Source organism: Rhinichthys klamathensis, unplaced genomic scaffold, assembly GCF_029890125.1.
Source record: "Rhinichthys klamathensis goyatoka isolate OS25496 unplaced genomic scaffold, OSU_Roscu_1.1 h1tg000006l_1, whole genome shotgun sequence".
Classification (NCBI taxonomy): Eukaryota; Metazoa; Chordata; class Actinopteri; order Cypriniformes; family Leuciscidae; genus Rhinichthys; species Rhinichthys klamathensis.
Genome location: NW_026606559.1, coordinates 1368628 through 1392898, shown reverse-complemented (window position 1 = coordinate 1392898; position 24271 = coordinate 1368628). Strand labels below are relative to the sequence as shown.

Sequence of the window (24271 nt, the reverse complement as noted above, 5' to 3'; positions counted from 1 at the left end):
GACAGAATTTGCATTTTTGGTGAACTGTTCCTTTAAGTTTGCATTCGATTTGAAAATTGAGCACGACCATGTCCATGAAGCAGAGTGCATCGTCCTACTCCTGGACCATCAATATTTCTATCTTTAAGGGGGTTATTTGCTTTTTCACTGCGCCTCACAGCTTCAGGGAAAAATCCCACATCCAATAGGCATGTAGGCTACAATATTCAAAGGAATGCGTATGCGTCATAATGAGTTTTTAGTTGATGGGATGCTGCATATGTGGTGTTTATTGTAATGGTATGGTAGGCCTACATCTCAGAACTCAGCTTGAAATATTGTGAAACAGATACACATGTTGGTTGAACTCAAATGAGATCACTTTGTATCAAGTAACTGGGTTCAAGTGAACAAATGTTATGGAGAAAGTCTTCTAATTATGACTAAGAGCTTAGCTTAAGTGGTTGATGTCATGCAGGTCTGATTTTGCTAATCAGAGCTTTAAAAGCAAACCTTTATTCAATGTTTGTTTGGGGTAATTAGTGATATTTATTCACCTGGAAGTCACCAGACAGCACATGTGGTCTCAAATACCTTTGGGGCAGATGTGTAGTTGACGTTGGGGGATATAAATGTTTGTTTTTGCAAGCAAAGGTCCCAGTCCATCACCTGAGTACACCATTGGGGTTGTTTGCGATTCTGATTGAGGTCATCTCTGTGATTGTTTGACAAAGTGAATTCAGAGACTGGATTGCCTCTTGACATGTTTACTGAAATTGCTCCTCTGAAAAAAATGGTGCCACTGTTCCCTTGAAAAGAGAAAATATGTAGTATGTACATTTCTGTAAAGTTTTCCAAATCCTTGGAGGAATGTCTTGTCTGTTGTAATGATCTCGCATCTACTGATTGGAGAATTAGCTACAGGATAATTTAAGTTGGGATCAGAGCTTGTAGCTCTATCATCAACAGTGAACAGAAGACATGTGGCTTTTTAAAATTAAACAAGAGGTTTTTCCTACACTTAAGAATCTATGTATCATCTGCCTAACATATGTCTAGACTATATGGGTGGGCAGTATGACCAAAGTCTTATTTATAAGAGTTATTTTATTTCTTGTATACATGAGGATATGGATATTTTTGCTGGAAAAACTACACTCTTAAAAATAAAGGTTCCAAAAGGGGGGTTTCACAGCGATGATAAAGAACTTTATTTTTTAAAATTGTGTATATATTAAATAAACATGTTGCATGTTTTTTATTTTTTAAGATAATTTAGTGAAAGATAGGCTACTTCATCTCATTTGATTATTTTGACTTATTTCTTCATTGTAGCAGTCCTGTCCTGTAATTCACACATTTTATTTGATTCCGATTCATAAGTAGATTTCGATTCCATTTGATTAAAATATAATTTATTTAGTAATCTTTTAGTTATATGGTCCATTACACAGTGTTTCAGACTGATTTAAACTGGTCATTTGTCTTTTAGAGCTATTTGCATATTTTTGATTCACTAAAAAATGTTTCATAAGAGACATTTGTTTCGTGGTTGTGGGACTACACTGGTTGCGTTTTTGGCATGCTCTAACCATTTTTGTCATTTCACTGACAAAAATACTGTCTGGACTGCATTTTCTAATACCCTAGTCTGGTCTACAAAGACCAGAACAGGTTTTGTTTTAGCCTTTCTGTCATTTCAACACTGCCCTCTCTTTAAAACACTACAACACAGTGAAGTGTCCTCTCCACTCTTCTGTGAGAATTCATCACAATGGAAACACAGTCCTGTTGGCAGTAGAAGAGCTTTTTGTCTCATTTTCGGAGGCAGTTTGAAGGACTTTCTCTCTCCAAGCACTTGTATGGTGAAGTCAAGCCAATGCAGGGTCTTCTGGGAGACAATTATTTTTGAATCCATTGTGAAGCCTCATGCTTGCTAACACAGTCCGTTTGAGTGCTTTTGGGACGGCACTGTTTGTTTTGTCCCGTTTATGTGCAAAGTTTGGATGAGAAAGTCCCATCTGTGTTAACAGAGTGAAGACATACTCACTCATAGTCCCTGTAGTCTTTGATATCTGACTCAAAGTTGCTTCTCCAGGTAACAACTGCACAGTTGGATAGATGCAGACCTGATGCCAGACATTTTTCATATGAGATTTTCCTTTTGTTGTAATTTGGAGTGAATTGTAAATAGCAGTTTATTTGTTCTTGTTGCCAGCGTCTTTGCAAAAATAAGATATTAGCACGCACATAAAAATAAGGGCTGTCCTGTATCAATATATTTGTGATTCTTTTTTCCCGGTTCTTGATTCTTTTGCTATTTTTTGTATGTTTGCAATAAACATTTTATCTGTCTATCCAGTTTCCTTGGAATCGAACCCATGACTTTGGCACTGCTAGCTTCATACTCTACCAGGAGCACTATATGCCTTCAGAATATCTGTAATATTATTGGCCTGTCACATTTGTATAACGGCAGTACTGGATGAGAGACACCAGTATGGTTGACTCACCCCAATGTCACTTGCCATTTAATCAAGAAGTCACTCATAGAGCAGAGAGGCTTAACAGTTTGTCCTGCACAATTAGCATTAGCATTACTATGCAGCGCACACAGTCGGGACCGCGGGGCAGCTTTCTAATCCTCATAAAGACCATCCCTGTGGTGCCTTCATTGGCTTGGTAAACACTGATAATGGTTTGCGTGCTGTACGCTTTCTTCTCTTTTCCAGCCTTAAAGAATCCATACACTCATGAAAGTTTAAAAAAGCCTCACGAAGAACAACTTTTTCTGTCTGGGTCATTCTATCGCAAGTGGTCCAACAATTGTAAAATTGGTTGGTTGACCATAAGTAATTACCTCTATGTATTAATATTGCAAAACCACCAGCTTTTTTTTTTTTATTATTTTACTTGGTTTAACCACAGTGGCCATCTTTGTGTCATGGCCCACTACAAATCCTACATACAGTATGAACATTTAGCACGTTGTTGTTTTTTAAACTTAAGTCCAAAGTTCCACTTAATTTCCATTTCTACCTGAAAGACTCGGGAGAATAACACTGTAACAATTAACCATTTATTAACAGCCCAGCAAGCAATATTATGATATAAAGTTCTTTGGCCTAGGCCCCGTCCGTAGCTCGCAATCCGAGGGTCCGGACTCTGCATTTCCTGCCTGAAGACGAAGGCAGGGGAGCAGCCGACCCCCTGTGAGGTATGGGACGGGACCATCCTGGTGGTGGTGGGGGAGGATGGAGGGGAAAGAACCATCATGGTGGTGGTGGGGAGGATGGAGGTGAATGGAAGCGTCAGCATCTGCGAACTCAGACATGTGTAAGTACCTCTTTTATACCACAAGTATTAGAACACGATTGGATAGATGAGAAGGTAATAAGTGACGTAACAATTGAGTCTTCCCGGCAGAACTTATGCTAAAGCTTTCATTCATAGGGGCAATTTATAATGGGAAGGGTTCAAGTTTCCCTCATTTTTTAATTAAAAGAATATGACGATTGATGATTGTGATTTGTGTGTAGATAAACTTATTCACATTGGGAAAAAAAACTCTGGAAGAGCATATTTTCATGGTATAACATATATGTTATGGATGGCAAACTTTGTTGTCAGGTTACTGCTACTACTATTGTTTCTCTCATGTTGCCAGAAATCAGCAACTCTCAATTGAAAATGAATGATGTTCAGCCACTTTGCCACTGCAAGTTATTGTGAATGCTGGCTGGTGTCTAATGACTGTGCATTATTAATGAACCTCAACCATCAGTACATGGAGTTTCCATCCGGCTTCCATTGGACCCACCCTCCCATTCACCCTCGGTCACCTCATGCATGTCAATAAAAGCAAATCAAAAAGGGGCCAGCAAAGTGCAAGGGCATGGATCGGTGACCTTGCATTGACAGTGATATTCACAGCTCTAAAGCAGTGGAGTTTTGTGGCTTCTCTTTGGCTCAAGACCCATTATATTCCAATCGTCCTTCTTCTCCCTCCGAGCTCAGAAATGTCGAGTGTACTTTAGTTGTAATTAGGGGAAGCTTGTCCTTTTGTCTCCTACGTGCACTTGATTTGTTCTGAGTATCGCCTCTTCTTACACACACTAGCCTAGCTCAAGCTCTGTGAACACCCAGGTCAGGTGGAAAGTCTGAAAAAATAAATGCATAAACACATAAATACAAATACATATAATACATAAAATGTATTTTATATATATATATATATATATATATAGGCTGTGTCTTATGCTCACTAAAGCTGTATTTATCTGATAAAAAATGACAGGAAAAATAATATTGTAAAATATTATTATAATTTAAAATAAAATGTCTACTAATTTAATATATTTTACAATGCAATTTATTGCTGTGATAGCAAAGCAGAATTTTCAGCATCCAGTCTTCAGTGTCGCATAATCCTGAAATTATGAGAATATGCTGAATTGGTGACCAAAAACGTTTCTTATTAAATATTTCTGCTTAATATTTTTGTGGAAACCGTTTCATTTTTATTTTTCAGGATTAATGAATATAAAAGTTGAAGAACAGCATTTACTTTGAAATAGAAATGAAATGTGAATGAAATTTGAAATGTGAATCTTGCAGAGTAGTGTGAACCAGAGAGGCCTGGTAAATGGCAGGTTGTTAATTTGGTGCTCACAAGAATTGAGCCATGAACCATCACCCTTGAAAAGCACTTAACCCCAGGTTACTCCAGTGGGATTGTTCCTGTAATAAGCCCATGACAAAGTATTGGAACAATAAACAATATGAAATGGAGTGTTGTTGTTATTATATGTGATATTTAGAATGAGAAATGTGAGCGTTGCAGATGGTTGTGATGGCCGCCCTGGGCAGGTGATTAGAGATGTCACTCATTAGTCATCTGAAGAGATGCTCACTTAGGCATGCTGTCAGTTTGAGGAGGTTTGTTTATCTGTAGTGGTCCATTAATTACTTCTACATCACTTATGCACTGACAATAAATCCACGAGAGAACAATGACCTACTCTCCTCCCCTGCCAGACACCTTTTAACTAAATATAACTCTTTAAATATTTCATCAATCACCTGTCATCAGATCATAAAGTTTTCTTTTTGGAATCTTCTTGTCCCCTGTGCCCTTCAGTGACACATTCAACCGGCAGAAGGAATTCAAATGCTCAGAGGCATCTCAGACCACCCGTTTCTCACCCGTTCGTTTGGTTTGTACAATTAGTCCTTTCCCCATCTGCTGTGGTTAGCCTAAGGACCTGACCACGATCCCCTGCTCTAGAGAGAGGGACTATTATAGCAATGTGCACAGGAGATTTCACCCTGCGCTGAGTTATTCTGAAGATCACACATTGTGCATGGGGTGATGGGCGGTTGTTTGAGACGAAGCGATTTTAATTGTGCCTTTAAATTCATGCTGTTGCGAGTGTGTGTGTGTGTGTAAGAAGTTCAGAGACCGCTGCAGGATATACTATTGTGACGAAGCCAAAGCTTTACAGAATGATCTTTTTTGGTTGTAAATGAAGCCCTGGAGAGCTGTCTGGGTCAGTTTGAATCAGTGTTACTGAGGGCTGAACAGGGCTGGTGAGAAAGGAGGATTTGTGTGTATTTTGAGTGTTGTTGCACGCATATGTTTATGTGGTTTTTGGCGTGTGAGATCACCCGTTAGTAAGTCAAAACTGTCAGTTTTTGTCAAGTCTGCTACTGAAGGACAAAAGAGTATTTTTTGCGAAGGATGGGTGGTAATGCATGCTACAAGTAGCTTTACATCATGGTAACTGGATATTCATGATATAATAATATTTACTGGACATAAGTATGAAAATCATGTATTTATTTATTTAAATTAATTTATTATATAATTTTTTATGTATACATTTACATATATTTGTAATTATATATGTATGTGTGTGTATATATATATATATATATATATATATATAGTAGAATAAATAAAAATTAAATAAGTAAATATACTGTACATGAAGACTTCATAAAAAAAAGCTGCTAAATGCCACCTCCGTCAAAATGAGATGATATTGAGCGAATGCTCTTCGCACATAGTATGGTTATCAAATACTTTCACTTCAATTCAACTTTCGCTTCCATTTTATTTATATGTTAGTTTGATGACACTTTATAATAAAGATTAATTTGTTAGCATTAGTTATGTATTAACTAACATGCACTAACAATGAGCAATACAGCTACAGTATTTATTAATCTTTGTTAATGTTAGTTAATAGAATACAAATACAGCTGTTCTCTGTAGATTAAACTCTATTGCTCAGTTTCTCTGCTTGTTGTTTGTTTCTGTTTTGATCTCTCTGTCTGTACCCTGTCAATTGAGCTCCATGCCAGCACGGCAGGCCGCCTGTCCATTGTGCTATAATTTATTGACAGGATATGTACAGTGGCCCAGAGCTATGGTGTTTTTTAATGATGAATTAGGGCAAGGTCGTCAGAAACCCCCGTCCTCTGGCCCTGTGGTAAACTGCACCAAGCCTCAGCCACACGGGGCTCCTGTTTCAGCCTCAGTTTTTGATCTTAATTGTTAAATTGGTCACGCTGACTTGGATTTATTTTAATTCCTGGAGAAGAACGCTGTCACTCCCCTTCCCTCCCTCCCTTTCGGAAATCCCTCACTTTCACGGCAAAAGAAATTGCTTTTCAAGTGCATTCAATTTAAACCTTCCACTGTGGGATTTCAGTCACAAATTTATTTATCAAAGCTGACGATCGGAGTTTCGGCTGATTGAACTGATATCAGTAAGCTGGGGGCTTCTACCAATGAGAGGTTTTGATTCGTCTTTCAATCTAGCTGAACACTCTTCCATTAAGAGATCAATGAGGACGAACTGTTCCCTTTTGTGTGGAAAGTGCAGCCACTGGAAAGAATTGCACAGTGCTTATCATTGTGTAATAGCCCTTGGAAATATAAGGTGAGATGTTTGCCATTGTGATTGTCCACCTGAGAATAGTGCAGCTTTTTTGTTTTTTACCACTTTTATTTAGACCATGGTTCCCTATCAGTCGCTCACGTTCGACGTCACGTCGACATAACGTCTCCCGTTCCCTCCTTCAGGGAACGAGGGTTACATTAGTAACCGAGACGTTTCTCAACTGGTGGTTTGTGAGATCATAATATAAAATAATATAAATAAAAAAAGAAGTGAAATAAAAACTTAATAAATGAAATGAAATGAACTTATTAAATTAGCTTTAATTATTTGCAATAATAATGTGAAGGACTTGTGACATTTATTATGTTCATTGAAATGGTAACTATATTTCGTTTTTTTAGAGCTTTAGTGAGTATTTATAACATTTTAAGTCAGAGGGGTTCAGCCGAGAGAATTGTTGGTGACTCAATGAGTCTGCACTCAGTCTAGAAACAATCTTCGTTATTCCATGGCATAAAGTTAATTTGAAAAGTGTGCAGATACTTTGTTAAAGTCATTTGACAGTTAGAGCCATTAACATGAAAATTGTATCCGCCGACCGGTTTGTGTGCCAAGCATTTCGATACAGTTTGTGGGATCAGCATGTTTTCTTCCTGTATTCTCTTCCTTTGTACGGTGGAAAATGAGAGCTCTCCAAAGCCCTGACACACAGTAATTATGTGAACTCTGTTTGCGGTGAGCATCTGTCTCTCTCTCTCTCTATCTCTCTCCCTCTCTCTCTTCTTTCTACAGTTTGCCTGCGTCTGCTGAATCTTGGCAACTGTCTGATGTCACCGCTAGAACACAAGCTGAATGCAACCCAAGGAAAAAGGACCCATTACATACATTGTTAAAGGCATAGTTCACTCAAAAATGAAAATTCTGTCATTATTTTCTCAATTAAGCTGTTATTCATTTAAAATGTTCCTCTCAGACTGGACAGAAATAAGGGTGAGTAACTAATGAGACCCGCAACCTTACAGACGACAAGCGGTTTGGAGAATAAATGGATGGATAATAATGAATGACAGAATGTTAATTTTTGGATGAACTGTCACTTTAAGTACACGGAGACTTAATTAGATCATTAAATATGTTCAAGCTTGGGTTGCATTTGGTCTTGAGAGCTGGTGGCAAAGAATTATCCCGATCTGTATTCCTCTCTTTCTTTCTGTCCCAGTACTGTGACCCAAATATGCAGCATGTTGTGAATGAACACCTGGGCCTGCGAGGCTTTTAGCCCACAACTGGAGGAACACCTGCGCCACACGCGTGCACACTCCAGTCTCCAGGAGTCCGACACCAGCTGTTCCTGGCTTGTGCTCTTGGAGCAAAGCTAGTGGGAGCGTGTAGCTGACTGTAGGTGCCGTGCTTATTGTCAGAGGAGACAGATCATTTTGATGTGGCGAACACATCAACATGTGTTGGAACGTTCATGAGCCAATGAACTATGATGGGAAATCAATATTATGTAAGCAATCACGCAGTCGAAAAGCTCTCGTGTTACTGTCGATTTCATACGGGGCTGTGGCACAGTCCTAGATCACCATTTGCATATTGCTTTGCAGCTCCCTCTTTTGAAATGCCAACTTCAAAGAGCGAAAATAAACTTACAGAAAGAGGGACTCGTTTAAAGATTTAAAAGATGCAAAAATCAATTAAGCAAATATGCAATGATTTATTAAGTCTGCACACGGCAGAAAATCAACAAACAAACACAATTTAAGATTTTGCATTCAATTGGAGTCTGTCCTGGAGATGTCTGCAAATTGACTAGTCTCGTGAAATAAACACATACTGTACCCTACAGCACTGATGCTCGGCCTCATGGGTATAGTTTTCTAGAATTATTGCTCACTTGTTGAGGTGTGACTCAAAAGGCATAATTTATTCAATTTCACATGACAAGTTTGTGAAATGGATATTGAGTTGACTACATGAATCTTAGTAAAAAAATACTTTGTGGGGGAAAATAAAGGCTCATGCAGGATTTCAGGGGCGACCTATTAATTGCAAACAGGTTTTTGTATTCCTGGGATTCGTTTGTTGTTGTTTTTCCTTATTATTAATTTTTTTTTTTTTTGTCATTCTAGCAGATTGAGAAGAAGATAGATAAACAGAAATGTTTAATATCTGGTTTAATTTCTTAGCATAGAACACAAGTAGCACCCAAATTAGCGATTTTAGAAGGCAACGCATTTTATTTCAAGCTTCATTTAAAACAATAAATGTGCTTGAACAATGAATGTTTTCTCAGGGTAATGATTTGGGAGACTATCTTACTCTGTTTCATCACATTTCAAGCTCAGAGGCCTGGTAGTTCAGTGCTTTTAGAAGTGTAACGGACGTAGGCCAGTAAGAGCTGTGCATGTAAACCTAATTTCTCTGGCTTCAAGAGGCGCGCTAGCGACTGACGCTAGCGGCTATGGTCTTTATATCAGAGCGGGTCGAGTAGGACCGGTTACAGAAGCTGAAACCATCTTCACTGCCTGGGAAGACAGGTTTGACTAATTTACCACTTAACATTCCCGTCAGGTGAAAACTTAACCCCATGGCCCCGCTTTAAAGAACATCTTGTCTGTTGGCTTCATCGTAGGACAGATCCTGGCATTTTGCTTTGAAACTGGTCTTGATCTGCAAAGTAAGAGAGATTCAGATCCCAAATGTTGAGTAGTTAGATTTGATGTGTGCAACTGCAGATCCTGGTCACGAATGGGGTCATGTGATGATTGATTTTTGATGGTACTCTGTTCTTTACTCATAATTGAGCTTCTTGTAACAGAATTTAAATTGAACCTAGTTTAAATTTAATTTTAGTTTCCGTTTAGGATGTTGATAGTCAATTTATAATCCTCTTTCTTGTAAACCTTTTTTTTCTTCTAGTGTTAAAAATGTTCATTTAATTTTTAGTGTCTGACCTAGCTTTTGTTCTCTCTCCATATGTCCGTGAAGCCTGATTCTTTATCGGACTTTATCTGAGACGAATACAATCGGAGTTATATTAAAAAATGTCCTGGCTCTTCCAAGCGTTATAATGGGTGTCAATGATTATATTTTAAGTCCATCAAAGCACATCTATGTGTGTAAAAGTGCTTGAAACGGCTCCGAGGGGTTAAAAAGGGTCTTCTGAAGTGAAGCGATGGGCTCGTGTAAGAAAAATATCCATATTTAAAACTTTATCGACTAAAATAACTAGCTTCTGGCAGACAGCCATACGCAAGTCGACTTGCGCCAAAAGAGTATTCATTTTTGGGTGAACTATCCCTTTAAGTGGGGTTGTGTGCTTTTTAAAACTTTAAAGCCACTTTGGAAGAAGTCTCTGTTTCTTTCACAAAACAGATGTTTCTCCATAATGGAGTGCGAACAAGAGCATCCCGCTACCATCAGCTCATGAAACCTGCCCAGCACAGACAGGAAGAGGTGTCCTAACCAGAACATTATGCCAGTCTGGTCAGCATGCTAACATTTTATGTGCACCCATTCTCTGGCACGTCCCGCGGAGCCAGATTGCATAACCAGGATGTGATTTGAAACATGAAAGCTGCATTGTGTTGCCCTGAGCCATGTCAGATTCAACGCCGAGTCCAAACGACAGTCAGAACCAAAAGCTTCTCCAGAAACGAGGGCAACACGTCCACAAGGCATTTCCGTATCCACAGGCAAATATCGCGCAACAGAAACGTAACCAAAGGCTCTTCCTAACTACACCATGCCGTCTTGCTACTTTTGGCTGCCCAATTTCTCTATTTGATGCTGTTGTTACATCATTTTACAATCCAGCACCTTAGCAGAACGGATTAATTATTAAATGTTTGATCTCATGTATTTTTTATTATCTTAAACAACATGCTCCAGCTTACTGGTTAAAACAAGGCACTGAAGACCAACAGCATTCAGTCTCAATTTAAGTGGCTTTATGTCAGCAGATTCTGTGGCTCTTTTTTCCAATAAAAAGGTGCTGATTCTGTAAGTTCTGAAAACATATTTAACATCCAAAGTAATTAATTGCAATCTTTGATACCACATCCTGGTCAGAAATTATAGCGAATAAAATCGCATCGGTCTTGCTAGACTGATTTGTTGCTTCGAAAACTTGCTTCCAGGTCGGGCACCACCACCCTGTCGTTGGAAACATGTATGCACATATTTTGCACTGAGCAGATGCGATTTCAAAGATTAATGGATGTGTCTACAGGGGTCTGTTTTGTGTGAGTCTTATAGGCTATTTAAGATGCCTGTTCACCACACAGGGTATTAAGGCTTCAGCTGCAGCTTGTGGAGTGTTTGTTGATTTATGAACAGGCAGAGGAAACTCAGTTAAACAGAAGGTCCCGTTAATGAGCAGACTGTGTGAAGTTTTAACCGTCTTCCTCCCTTGCTTAGAATATCAGGAAAGGTTCTGTCCTCACTTGAGCTTCACAGGAGTTTCCCGTGACCTATCTACCTTTTGTGTTGCCCAAGCTAGAGGCTAAATAGCGTAGCGCGCCTTCTCTAAAGCCTTTAACTCTGTGACTGGACCAGCAGGTTTTCTTTCGTAGGTAGCCCTGATAAAGTGAGAGGGAGAGAGAAGGAAAGCAGTCACATGAGATAGAACTCACGGTCGGTCAGCAGAGACTTTGAGCATGTGAATTTTTGGCGTTTCACTTTTACGTAACACTTCCAATAATTATGCATTCATTTTGTTGTAATCTTTGTCATACAGAGCGTTTTTTAGCACTAGTCCAAACTGATGATAGAAATGCCCAGTCAAGCAGTATTCTGAAAATTTTACTTGGTCTGGCAATATTTTCATTGCCCCATCACATTTTTAAAAATATTTTTTATCGTTTTAGTTTCATATATGCTAAAAATATTCGTAATTTTCATTAAAACTTTAATAAAAGCTAGAAATGATATAGCCATTTAATAACTTCATACATTTGTAAAACCTTTCTATTGTTGAGCCTTGCATTAGCGTTTTTATCATTATATGAGTGTTTCTTGTCAATAATACAGTGTTTAAATGAGATTTTTATTCATTATTGTGTCAGGGATTCTCCTTTGAGTCGTCCGTCACGTGGGCTCTTATTTTTTTTGCACTTTTTATTACCATAATACAGTGTTTAAATGAGATTTTTATTCATTATTGTGTCAGGGATTCTCCTTTGAGTCGTCCGTCACGTGGGCTCTTATTTTTTTTGCACTTTTTATTACCTTTATTTATTTATTTATTATTCGTTTTTTATTTTTTATTTGTTAAGTTAGAGGAGTGCATTAAATGCAAGACTTATAGAAGTAGGTCTGTGTATTCCATGATGGGCAGAGAGTGCAGTATCTGGAAAGTTACTGGAGGCTCTCCACATGTTCACTGTCTGTTTGGAGGCCACCCCTCACTGACCTCTGGCTCCGAGCTTCTGGAGGGAAGGGGACTGTGGGTGTCAGATGCAATGGGTCACCCTTCCTGCAGGGGAAATCTGAAACACATGTCTCTTTTAGAAGATGTGGGGTCATTTCCTTATCTGTATGTCTTTTAGTAGTTATGCAGTTGGGCTGCACAATATTTGAAAAAACTGTTGCGATATTTAGTTTTTCTGCTAAATATATTGTGATATGAAAACAATTTAACCAGATGACTTGAATAGCTCTGTTTGGAAAGAATTAATCATTCTAAAATGATTCCGTGATTTTGAAGGGGAGTGCAAATAAGAGATTTTTTCTTTGTATTTTATTTTATAATGACAGACAGTCACAGGAGCAGGGATATTAGGCTGCTGTCACTTTAAGACAGAATGCACGAATCCAATATAATGATACACGGTAACAAATTTAACGTAAAATCAACAGTAACTTACTGGCAACAAATATCCAGCAAGCTTCAGTATTTTATTCCACGGTAAAATTGCTGTAAATCTGACTACAGTAGTTCACAGCATACTGTATAATAACTTACAGTATATTTATACTGTAAAATTAATTACAGTTCTTGTTTTTGCACTGTATTTTAAAATACTGTAAAGTTACTATGCAGTATAATTGATTTCGGTAGTTTTTATATTCACATACACATATATACCCACAACATATTATAACTAACTACTATCTGTTACATGCTTAAAAAATTAAATATAAAGGCTTGTATGCAAATTTCACAGTTATATTACTGATAATTAGATTCACGTCAATTATGACAACACTCAGAAGTCAGTTTAAAATTTTTTATTAAAATTGAATTCATTAAACTGCAAAAACACTCTCCAGACTTGGTAGGGCCAATGCAGATCCCAGATTGTTGCTGCCTATAGAGAATAAAACACGTAACGTGTTTTATGTAACGGTGTAAGTTACACACAAATGTTCAGAAAGAAGATAATTTCATAATTAACAGCAAACCTTGTGATCACTATATTTGGCTATAACTGGCTAGAATGTTTGCGTTACAAAGCTAACTTACTTTATATCAAACTCACCACCGATTATTTAATGGTAAAACGAATAACTTCACATTTGGGGGTAAACATTTAGAAATACACATCTTTAAGATATTAAATACAAATTTACATCTCACCTGGCTGGTTCTTGCTGGTAGTGGCCTGTCCTCAAAGGCTCAGGATGAAAAGGAAAATTCGAGTGACGGTAGACGGTTTATGATTGGTTGCCAGGTAGCCTATCATCAATTTAACAGTAATATAAGGATTACTGTAGTTAAAGGACCCTAGTGTCACTTAGTAGCACACTATGAAAAAGTCAGAGCACCTTAGCAACCTTCATAGCAATGCTGGGCAAGAACCCCTCACATTTATTTGAGAAAATGCATTACTTCTGTAATCTATTTATTATCTGTTATGACAGAAACAATACAGAAAATTAGGGGTGTAACGATACACAAACCTGACGGTTCGGTTCGTCCCACGGTTTTGAGGTCTCGGTTCGGTTCGGTTCATTTCGGTGGGGGGGGGGGGGGGGGGGGGTTTAGAAAGCTAAAATTGCTTTTATTTTTTATTAAACAGTGCTTTAATGAACAAATTGTGTCCTTGTCTTTAAATGAATTCAATTACAAGTAAACGTTTCTCAAGGATAACAAAATTATCTGCTAATGCTGCAAACTACTAGCCTCGTGAGACCATCCTGATCTCGCGAGCTTTCAAGGTTTTACTCGCAGATCAGTCTGGATACTTTCCGTTAAAGAAAATTTGGGAGCAGTTCACCAAACGAACGTCCAATCAGCGTTGGCTTTGAGGCGGGTTGAGGTGTGACGCAACGAGAAGCGCGACAGTTCAGTCTAAAGAACATGGCGGCTTCAGCGGATGAAACTAGCATCAGCGTGGCTATCGAGCAAGTTTTATCAGAATTACAGAGTATTTCTTCACTGAAAGAAGAGCAAAACACTGCTCTGGAGGCTTTTCTCAGAGGAAAAGATGTTTTTGCTCTTCTCCCGACTGGTTCGGCAAGAGTTTGATCTATCAATTGGCTCCTCTTGTCGTGAAGAAAATAGGAAAGGTGAAAAATCCCATAATAGTGGTAGTATCTCCGTTGGTTGCCCTGATGGAAGATCAGATCAGAGAGGCTGGGAAGCTAGGAGTCTCTGCCATGCAGCTCGGAGGTATCAACGATACAGACATCCTCCATGGCCGAATACAGTTGGTGTTTGGTAGCCCTGAGTCTTGGTTACTCAATGGGAAATGGAGGGATATGCTTTCCTCCGAAGTATACCGTGAAGACTTGGTGGGGATTGTCGTTGATGAGGTGCATGTCACATATAAATGGTAAGTTTAAAAACGTTAACGTTAGTTACGTTACCTAACTTAATTGTATGTTAAACAATGTCATTAGGTCCTTGAAGCCAAACAAACGATAGCTAACAACAAGCACTAGCAATTTGTTCATAAGCAACGTTGGCTCAGTCATAAAGGATGAAGATTAAAATGTTTATTAAAATGCAAGAGTAGCCTGGCTTGTGGTTGTGTTTTTTCGTCGTCGCTCTGTTAGTACGTCATATGCTTCGTTGATCTGATTGGTTGATTTGGCCCGTCTATCACCAACATAGGCCAATCAGCTAACCAGTATTTTCGCCCCTTACCAAAACTACTTCAACGGAAGGTTTCCAGATGGATATGCGGAGCAAATCCATCTGGCGGAGTCAGGTTAGCAAACTACAGCCCTTACTTGCACATTACTATAACATTAAAGCTTAACAACAGAGCCTAGACTTTTAGCCTAAATGATATAATAATAATCAACACTCAAATAACAAATTGTATGAAAACATGTAAACTGCACATAAGGCAATTTTTGCATTAACATGTTTTTACTCTAATTTGTTATTGTTATATAATAATTTACACAGTTGCTGTTATTTTCATGACAACTGTTTTAAACATACATTAAATAATCAAGATATCATATAATATATACGCTAATATATAGCATTTATTTAGTGAAAGAGTTAGCAAACCAGCAAGCTGTGGACACTGAATGACTTGCCTGAGGTAAATATAAAGCTATGTGGAAAACGAAGCGTTTTATTGACGTATTTCCGCTGTTGAAACACTGATTGAGTGTTTACACGAGTTATGATGCCTTTCAGTAAGTATACTGTATCTTTCAACATACCTTCGGGTGTCCATTCATGTTTATTCTGTAACTGAGGAAGAGATGATCGCGCTCCGCGCTGCCGCATGCATACAGTGATATCTGTCACGCCACATCTAAGAGTGCCAAAACGGCATTTATTGTTTGCATTTCGTGATCAAATAGACATAATTTGAAAGATTACACCTTGCTTATTATCAAAAGTAACAAAACACTGAGCTTATTGCGATTATATGTGGTTAATGGTGGTTAGGCAACAGCCCTGTATTCGTTGTGTACACATAACACATGCAGTGTTGCCAACTATTTTCAAAGGAAAGTAGCTAAGGCCTTCCCTAAAAGTCGCTAAATGTCGCTAGATGACGTCATACGTCAATTAGCATATTAATGACGTCATCGCGTCGTACTTGCGTTCTGTCAGCCTAGTGCGTTTTCTCTCTAAATTAATGCTCTATTCAATATAATATAGCCGAATGTCAAATAAAGCTGTTCTCATTTCCTATTTTTTTGTTGTCAGACAATTGAACGAGTAGCTATAATATAGTGAATGATTACATTTTTTATAGGCCTATGTGGAACATTATCTGAATTGAGAGAGTTAGGGAACCGGATGAACTAAGCTGCTAGTGAGTGTTACAAGTAATAGCACAAGAAAAGAAATAAAATTAAAATGGTCAAACTAAATTCTTTAAATATAAAACAAAAGAAAAGCAGATAAGTGATAAGTCCATGGAAAAACACTGCTCATTCGCGTCTGTCAGCGGCCGTGCGCTCCTCTCAGCCATTCACTGAACAGAGGCGACGCAGCTAGAGAGAGTGACGACAGGGAGAAAGCAAGACCTCGCGCTCGCAGGACAGTACTGGCAACATTTGGAGGTTACTGAGGTTTGTCCAAAAAGTCGCTAAAATTGTCGCTAGTCGCTTTTTTGAAAAAATGCCGCTAAAGGGGTCTGAAAAGTCGCTAAAAATAGCGACAAAGGCGCTAAGTTGGCAACACTGAACACATGAGGTGCAATGAGCCGGGGCTGGGCGGGGCAGCAGGGGGCGGGGCGTGTTCGGTTCGCCATGAGAGTATCGCGATACGTATCGTGGGTGGTGTATCGCGGTTTTTCGGTTCGGTTCAAATATCGTTACACCCCTACAGAAAATGGATCCTCAGAAGGTGAGAATGTGAGGTTTTTTTGGGATGCGTAACCTCTGTTCTCTGCGGTGCAGTACGTCAGCTGCCATTAAAAGGTGTGGATGGTTTGAGAATGAAATGTTTTAAGTATTTTAAGAAGGCGATGAAAGAGCTAAAAATTTCACACAGTGTGTCGAACGTGGTGCAGAGGGTGGTGTGTCGAGGCTGAGATTGTTTTTGTAATGAGGTGGTAGACTGTAAACCCAGCACAGCAAGGTGTTAAAGCTCTCTTGAGAAACCCTCCCCTGTTAAGCACACACACGCACACTCGCTCTGTATAAATGTGATGTTTGTATGTGATTGTGATGAACATCTGTGTAATCATATGTGTATGTCTTCTACCCCACACCCTTCCAACCCACACACACACCCAGAGGGGTTAAAAGCGCTGCCTGTTTAAGCAGTGTGCCTGTGTTTGCCCCTGTTGTGTGCACTGATATGGATGTGTAAATTGTGCTGTGCGTCGCACGTCTGTGTTTTTTTTTTTCTGGGATCAGGGAGAGAAAAGGGAACAAAGAGGTGCTGGCGTGCTGGAGTCAGAAATATCCGCTATGCTTATTTTCATGCCAAAACACCTTTTCACACTGCTCTGTTATCAAGACACGACAAGGAGAAAAGTCAGCACGTCCTTTTTTGTGTCCGTTTGGCACTTTTTACACCTGGTATAAGCCAACATGAAATCATAATTCACCCAACAGTATTTATTTTGATATATAATCCTGGTCATGTTGTGAATGATTTATGTTTCTGCGACCTTCCTTTTTGGGTTCCATTGTCATACTTCACAATTCGATCAACTCCCGCTGGATAAAATCAAGACCCACCCTGTATTTTTTTTCTCATTGAATATTCTGTTTTATATAGAAAAATATGCTCTGATTCTGAAAGCTCTTCCATGTTGACTTTAACATGCTTTTTAAATATGTCTCTAGTGACCACTTATGATGAAATTTAATAGAGGGGAGAGTCGAATTTTTTGACTTCACACATTGCTTACTATGTCAGTGTGTTACTGAATGCTGATAAAATAAGTCGGCACACTATTTTTATATATAATATTACATTACTTAAAATCAGCACATTTTTTTTTATTTTTTATTATCAGTTATTGAATATTTAGTGTCCAATAATGAATATTTAATTGTTTTCACAAATGTTAAGATTTCGATCATCAAGAACTAGATATAGGATAATGATATATTAATAGCAAAGATTTTACCCTTTAAGAGCGTTTTGGGTTGCTGAAACATTTTATTTATTTTTAGTGTGTTTTACATTTCTTATTTTCCTTCAAAACTTTTTTTTAAACAAAGTAGAATAGATTTATAATACTAGCCATTACTTGAAAAAAATTATAGGTTTATCGGTATCAGCCAATTAAAATTTAAATATGGATTTTTTTTTTGTCATGTTATGATTCACTTTATATGATGAAAACCAGTTAAATAATATAACCAAATTTGAATATCAATGCAAACATGATGTTTTGAGCAGAATAGTCATTTTAATTAAATTAATTGTATTAATTGAACTTTGGATGAATGTGTTTCAGGTGGTCTGTCTCACTTGAATACTTTAGAGCTGTCCAATTCAGTACAATCCCTGTATGAATGTTAATACCGGGTGTTTTTGCACACAGAGCCTAAGACTCCCTGGAATCAAAAGTTCTCCAGGAGCATTCAGCAGTAACGCAAAGTTCTCCAGGTGCATTTCAATGAGGATGCAGCTCAGAGGAGACTGTATATTTGAAACAATTTCCTCCCCCGTCCAAAACACTCGCTTTTAATTATGCCGCAGAAGTCAATTCTCAGGTTGCAGTGGTGCCTGAATCCAGTATGAAATTGCCACAGTGTATTTGGGGCTGTTATCTTGGGTGAGCTTTAGCTGAACACACATATTTGCAGTGAGTAACAAGTCCAAGCTTTGAAGTTGTGCTCCTAGCGAGTGTGAGGGACTCCTTTGAAGTTTTCTGCCTGGTGTGTTTCTGCTGGGAGAGTCCTGACAGAGAAAGAGAGAGAGAAACGAAGAATCCGCAGATACTACCTGGCCTCCGAGGGCTCACATAAAAGACTGTGTCATCTTACACAGTTAGCAAATGCCTCACTTAGTTAAGGACTATACAAATTAGTAGCAGGGTGAGCAAGTAGGGTGGCAAAAAGACAATTTTCCATTCTCTGATTTTCCCATGACTCCAAGTGATTGTCACGGTTTGTCCCTCTTAGTCATAAATTTAACTTGAATGACGTTTGACGTGTTTCCCCAACCTTTGCTGATCCTCGAAACCCTCCTGTTCAGCAAGACAGGATTAAATTGCAAGGGAACTTTGCAACTGTGCCCACTGTAGCATGAGATGGAGTTCCCAGGACTGAATTTTACACAGTTGAACTCTTGAACCGGTGAATGCTACGCCAACTCTTCACTTTGTTGGGTGAGAAAGCTCTAGTCTAAAGATCACCCCACAACTCAGTAATGATGTTTATTCTCTTCTCAGATACTCCCTGTCTCAATTTTAAAACTGTTCTCATAATAGCCCGATCTCCTCGTGATCAGAGGTGTGCTAAGGTGGATATATTACAGTTAGCATGAGATTTGCTCAGCCATTATGCTTGAATAAACAACTGGAAAGCATTGTAGACAGGATTACATTGGCCAAATTTTTAGATTTAGATCATATAGTACAAACTTGAAGGGATAGATTATGTCAAAGATTATTTAACCCTTTATTTTGTGTTTTAATTGTCGTATTTTAATAAAGTAGACAAAAAGACAATTTTCCATTCTCTGTTTCTTCCTATTACTCCAAGTGGTTATGTCATGGTTTGTACCTCTTAGGGACAAGTTTTATAGATTAGATTTATAAGAATGGCCATATCATTAAAATAATTATTGGCTTATCATATTGGCTAGAATTGTAATATTGTGCATTCATAGTTTTTTGGGATGTGTGTGACTACTTCTCTGGGACACTTGTATGATGCTCTGATAAAAAAGCAAAAAATAATAATTGGTCACACACAAAACTATATTTCTTAATGAAATATTGAAAAATCTATGGTTGGCAGAATAGAATTTTAGACCCTGAGTTCACAATAAGTCATTACCAGTCAGTTATTTGCTCATTGAAAATAGCGTTCTGAAAAAAAAAAATCATCTAGCAGCTGTCTGTCACAGCAGGCTAAACAGAAAGTGTAAAAGTGTGAGCCATCATGGGTTGTAAGGGACCCTCAGCACAGCATGTGTTTTGTCTTCTTACTGGCGCTCCACCTGCATAAAAGAATGTCAGAAAAACAACTTCAAGTTTGTTTTGTAAAGCATATCCTCTGTATTGAGAAGTCCTTACAATCTCATGATGTTCCACTTACGTGTTCTCACTCTCTTTGTCTAGCTGTCTGTCTGTTCTTTACAGCTTTTCAGTACGGATTCCAGAGTGGCTCTGACTCAAGTTATCACTTGAGTCAGAGTCACCTTGTCTTGCTCATAAACTCTGTTAAATATGTCACTCCGGTTGAAAAAGTGAACATGTCCTTGCTTTTTCAATAAATTTAGAGCATTTTATGTCAAACTTAATAGAGAATGCATGTCCTCAATGTCCTAGTGAAATGCAACCAGAGTTTGAACAGACTGTTGGATTCTGCAATGGTCTGACTTCCCGTGGGGCGCTGTTTACGACAGAGGTTTTTCTAGTTGCGTCCAAAGCAGATGAAGCACTGATTTCCCTTGCCGGAGTCCATCTGGATTCTCTAGCTCTGTGATGGGTAGAGGATGAAGCTGGAGCGAGCTCTCCCTGGGCCTCAGCCCGGGCATCCAGCTGCCTTCATCTGGGCTATATGGAGTTCGTCCAGAGACTTCCAGGCCAGGAAGTCCAGTACTCCCACTGTGCTCACCTTCTTAAACCCTTCAGACTGCCATCTTTCCACAACACCATGACTTTAGTTATTATTGTAAGCTGTTTTCACATTCAGACTTTGTAGGTTTGCTTGAAACTGAATTTGATTGTCCTTCCACATGAGCCATATGTACAGGTTCTTTTATTGAATTATTCAAAAAGATTTACAAACTCAGAAGATAATCAGTCTAAATGGTAAATGGACTGCATTTATATAGCGCTTTCACAGACCCAATGGCCACCAAAGCGCTTTACATTTGCCTCACATTCACCCATTCACACACTCATTCATACACCGACGGCAGTGTCTGCCATACAAGGCGCCATCCAGCTCGTCAGGAGCAGCCAGGGTTAGGTGTCTTGCTCATGGACACCTCGACACTTGGTCAGGTGGAACCGGGGATTGAACCACCAACTTTTCGGTTCGCAGACAACCTACACGAACCACTGCCGCCCGTCTCAGTCTAACAAATCCTTCACTGAATGAATTGGTCACTGCGGTTACCAATTCTCAGGAGATGGTTATTTTAGTGAACGTGGGGCTCGGCATGTTTGTAATGTCCCTGAGTGAGCAGTTTTCAGGTTTTGTGTTCATGACCCATGCAGCGTACAGTGCATTTAGCATATTGTTGAAAGTTGGGTATGTGTTGCTTTCACTCATCTCAATATTCCATGCTATAAATACTTGTATAGGCTTTTCTCTTGTTCTGACAGAGCGCACTTTCAAACCCCAGCAATAACAGAGTGAGGGGCATTCGCTCGCACATCTCCATTTCACAGGACGACTCGGCAGACGGGACTTGTGTAGGGCCCAAAGATCTGGCAGATCAAAACCCTTCTGCACACTTCTAAAAAGCGCTCCAAATTTCCCGTCACAGCAGAGAGAGTGAAAGCCCTGGAGCGCCCCCCTCCCCAAAAACACACAGAACAACACGCTGCCCATGTCAGCCCGTGACAGCTCCCATCTCTCATCTGCTCTTCAGCGAGTGAGTCGACTCAGACAGGTTCAGGCCAGGGAGGCTCCTTCATCTCACAGTTTCTCCTAATGCTTCCATTCAGTGTAGTGTCAGGCCTCACGGATGACTTCATGCCAGCTTCCTGTCTCATTTCCTTTGGGTTTGGTGTTGAAAATTGTGACATGCACTTTTATTCTAAAGTTTTACTTCAAAATGAATAAGCACCTGGCTGGAAAGACCAGCATATCTTGAGTTTTGGATTTCTTGCTTCCTTCATTTGTAGCCTTTTATGCCCTGTTTCACAGACAAGGCTTAAGACTAGTACCCGATTAAAATGCATGTTTGAGCTGTTTTAACTAGTAGTGGGAAGTTTGGATCATTTTACTGACTCGGATCTTTGAATCTCATTCATCAAAATGAACAAATCTTTTTTCGAGTCATTTCGTTCATTTCTTTCCTGTCTTAAAGGAAGTAAGGAAGAATTGGTCCCGTTGCTTTGTCTGAGTATGTGTGTTGGGTGGTTGCATTCCTTTGATGAGAGAAAGACACGCTCTGACCAAATACAGAGCCCCTCTCACTGCTGAACACAATGATCACATTTCAGTGACTTCATGTGCCAACAGTCGTCCTTATCAAGAGCTGATAAGAATATAAAATGTGTATCTTGAAATGTAAGTTTCTTTGGATAAAAGCATCTGCCAAATGCATAAATGTAAATGTAACATTGTCATAAATACACACAAATATGCACATATATACTGTTCATACAAATGCAATACATGCATGTATTGACATAAAATAGCATCTCATTTATTTACTTATTCATGCAATCACTATTTTTCATTTGCTTTTGCCTCTTGTCCCTCTAACCCTGAGTCCCTCTCAATTATCATTCTCTCTCTGTTCTTCGCTCTGCAAGATAATACAGCGGAACGCCTTTTTTAATGCATAGCAAAATAACCCTGAAGTAAAAGAAATTCCTTATTTGAGGCAGCTTATTTCATCTGTAATTATAAAGAACAGTGAAAGGATTTTCAGAGCGAGTGGAGTAAACATTCTCTCTCAGCTTCATTAAATTACGCAGAGTTGCCAGCCGCTCTCATTCCACCCCGCTTCTCCCGCTCTTCTTGTTTTTTTTTACACGCTGTACCGCACTTGACTGAGCTGAAACCGGGAGGATAATGAAAAAAGGAGGGATGGGACGTGCGCTTGTTCTTCAAAGAGGGCCCCATATCAGCACCCGAGCCAAGGGTCAACAGGGTCACCCGCCTGCTTGTAAAGCAAAGCACTTTAGAGGCAGGCTGAGTATGTGTGAATGAGCTCTATTCTCTGTGCCGCTGAGTGATACGAATCCGCCTTCAGCACGTCCCATCCCAAACAAGTTGTTTTAAAGGCTAGGTCTGCATCTGAAATCACTACTATATTGTAGGCGAAAAATGGTATGTAAAATAGTAGGCAAAAATATTCCCAATGAGATTCTGAGGTGCATATCCAATGGATACTACGTATTCGTATTGAACCGTTCGTTACGAGGCTTTCGGCTCGGTTTTCGGTACGCATTTTTTAACCAAACCATTAACCGTTGGACCATTTTTCTTGCCGACCAAAATTTCATTATTTCAAATGTAGGCGCGTCACGCGTGGCAAGCGCGCTCATAATGTCTGGCGTGACCACAACATTGCCCAACATCAAATGGCAAATGTTATGTAAGCGGAACGAAACCACTCGTTATTGTGTGGTTGACGGACCGTTTTTCAGTTTGGACCAATGCAGCGCGAGCCGATCTTAATCATCAGCACTGTTACTACACAGCGAAATCCAGTAAAGAAAGCATTTGAATTCGCCACTGAAGTAATAACATCGCTGCGAGATCTAGTGAGAAACATTCGCATTTCTCCGTTATTAACGGATCAAACAACGCTGACGTGGAAACCAGGAAGAAACATTGTGCCATGAATGAACTATCCAGTGTCCACAGATCAGCAATATTCACCATGGATTTACTGTAGTAACACTACTAACTGTAACCATGGAAGTTTGGCAGGAATAGTAGGCTATAATGCTTTCAAGTAACATTACGTCGGTTTTATTTTGACATTATTAATACAATTGCTGCCCTCAAATGTTAATCTGAACTAAAATAAACCTTTGTTTATAACTACAATATTACATTTCATTTTGTCCAAGGAGCTGTTTTGTTTTATAAGCTCCTAAGAAAAGTCAAGTATAGCTCCATCATTGCTCAAAGTAAAAAAAAATATCATACTTTATGATGTTAGTTTTAATAAAAATATGATTTAAAAAAATTAAATCAAGGACATTTCTCTGGCATTTCTTTCTTTTTGCTGTATCGGAAATGTACCGAATCGTACCGAACCGAACCGTGACACAAGTGTATCGTATCGAACCAAACCATGAATTTTGTGAACCGTTACACCCCTAATACTTTGCTATCCCATGAGGCCACAGGAGAGGATTTGTGAATGGCAGTGAAATGATGCAACTGAAACAGGTAGGTCACATGACAATGACAAAATGATGAACGTAGATCGTCCAGATTATGTTCATACCTTCTCAGAGAGCATGCGATTTAGGGCGCAACCCTGGTTTTGGGACCAAAATTCCCCAAGCCTCTCGTCCTGACCGTTGATGTCGTCAGCACTTTAAAGACCACAGCATTTATCATAATCGTCCTTCTTCGAAGCCGCTCTTGTTCTCAGAGCTTGCCATTTCAACTCCTATTACGCGCCACGC

The 24271-nt window shown here is 39.1% G+C and overlaps 1 protein-coding gene across 1 annotated transcript in view; it reads left to right on the top strand.

Annotated features, from left to right (window-relative positions):
• Positions 1-24271, top strand: part of si:dkey-22o22.2 (neural-cadherin) — a 116663-nt gene that overhangs the window by 1160 nt on the left and 91232 nt on the right.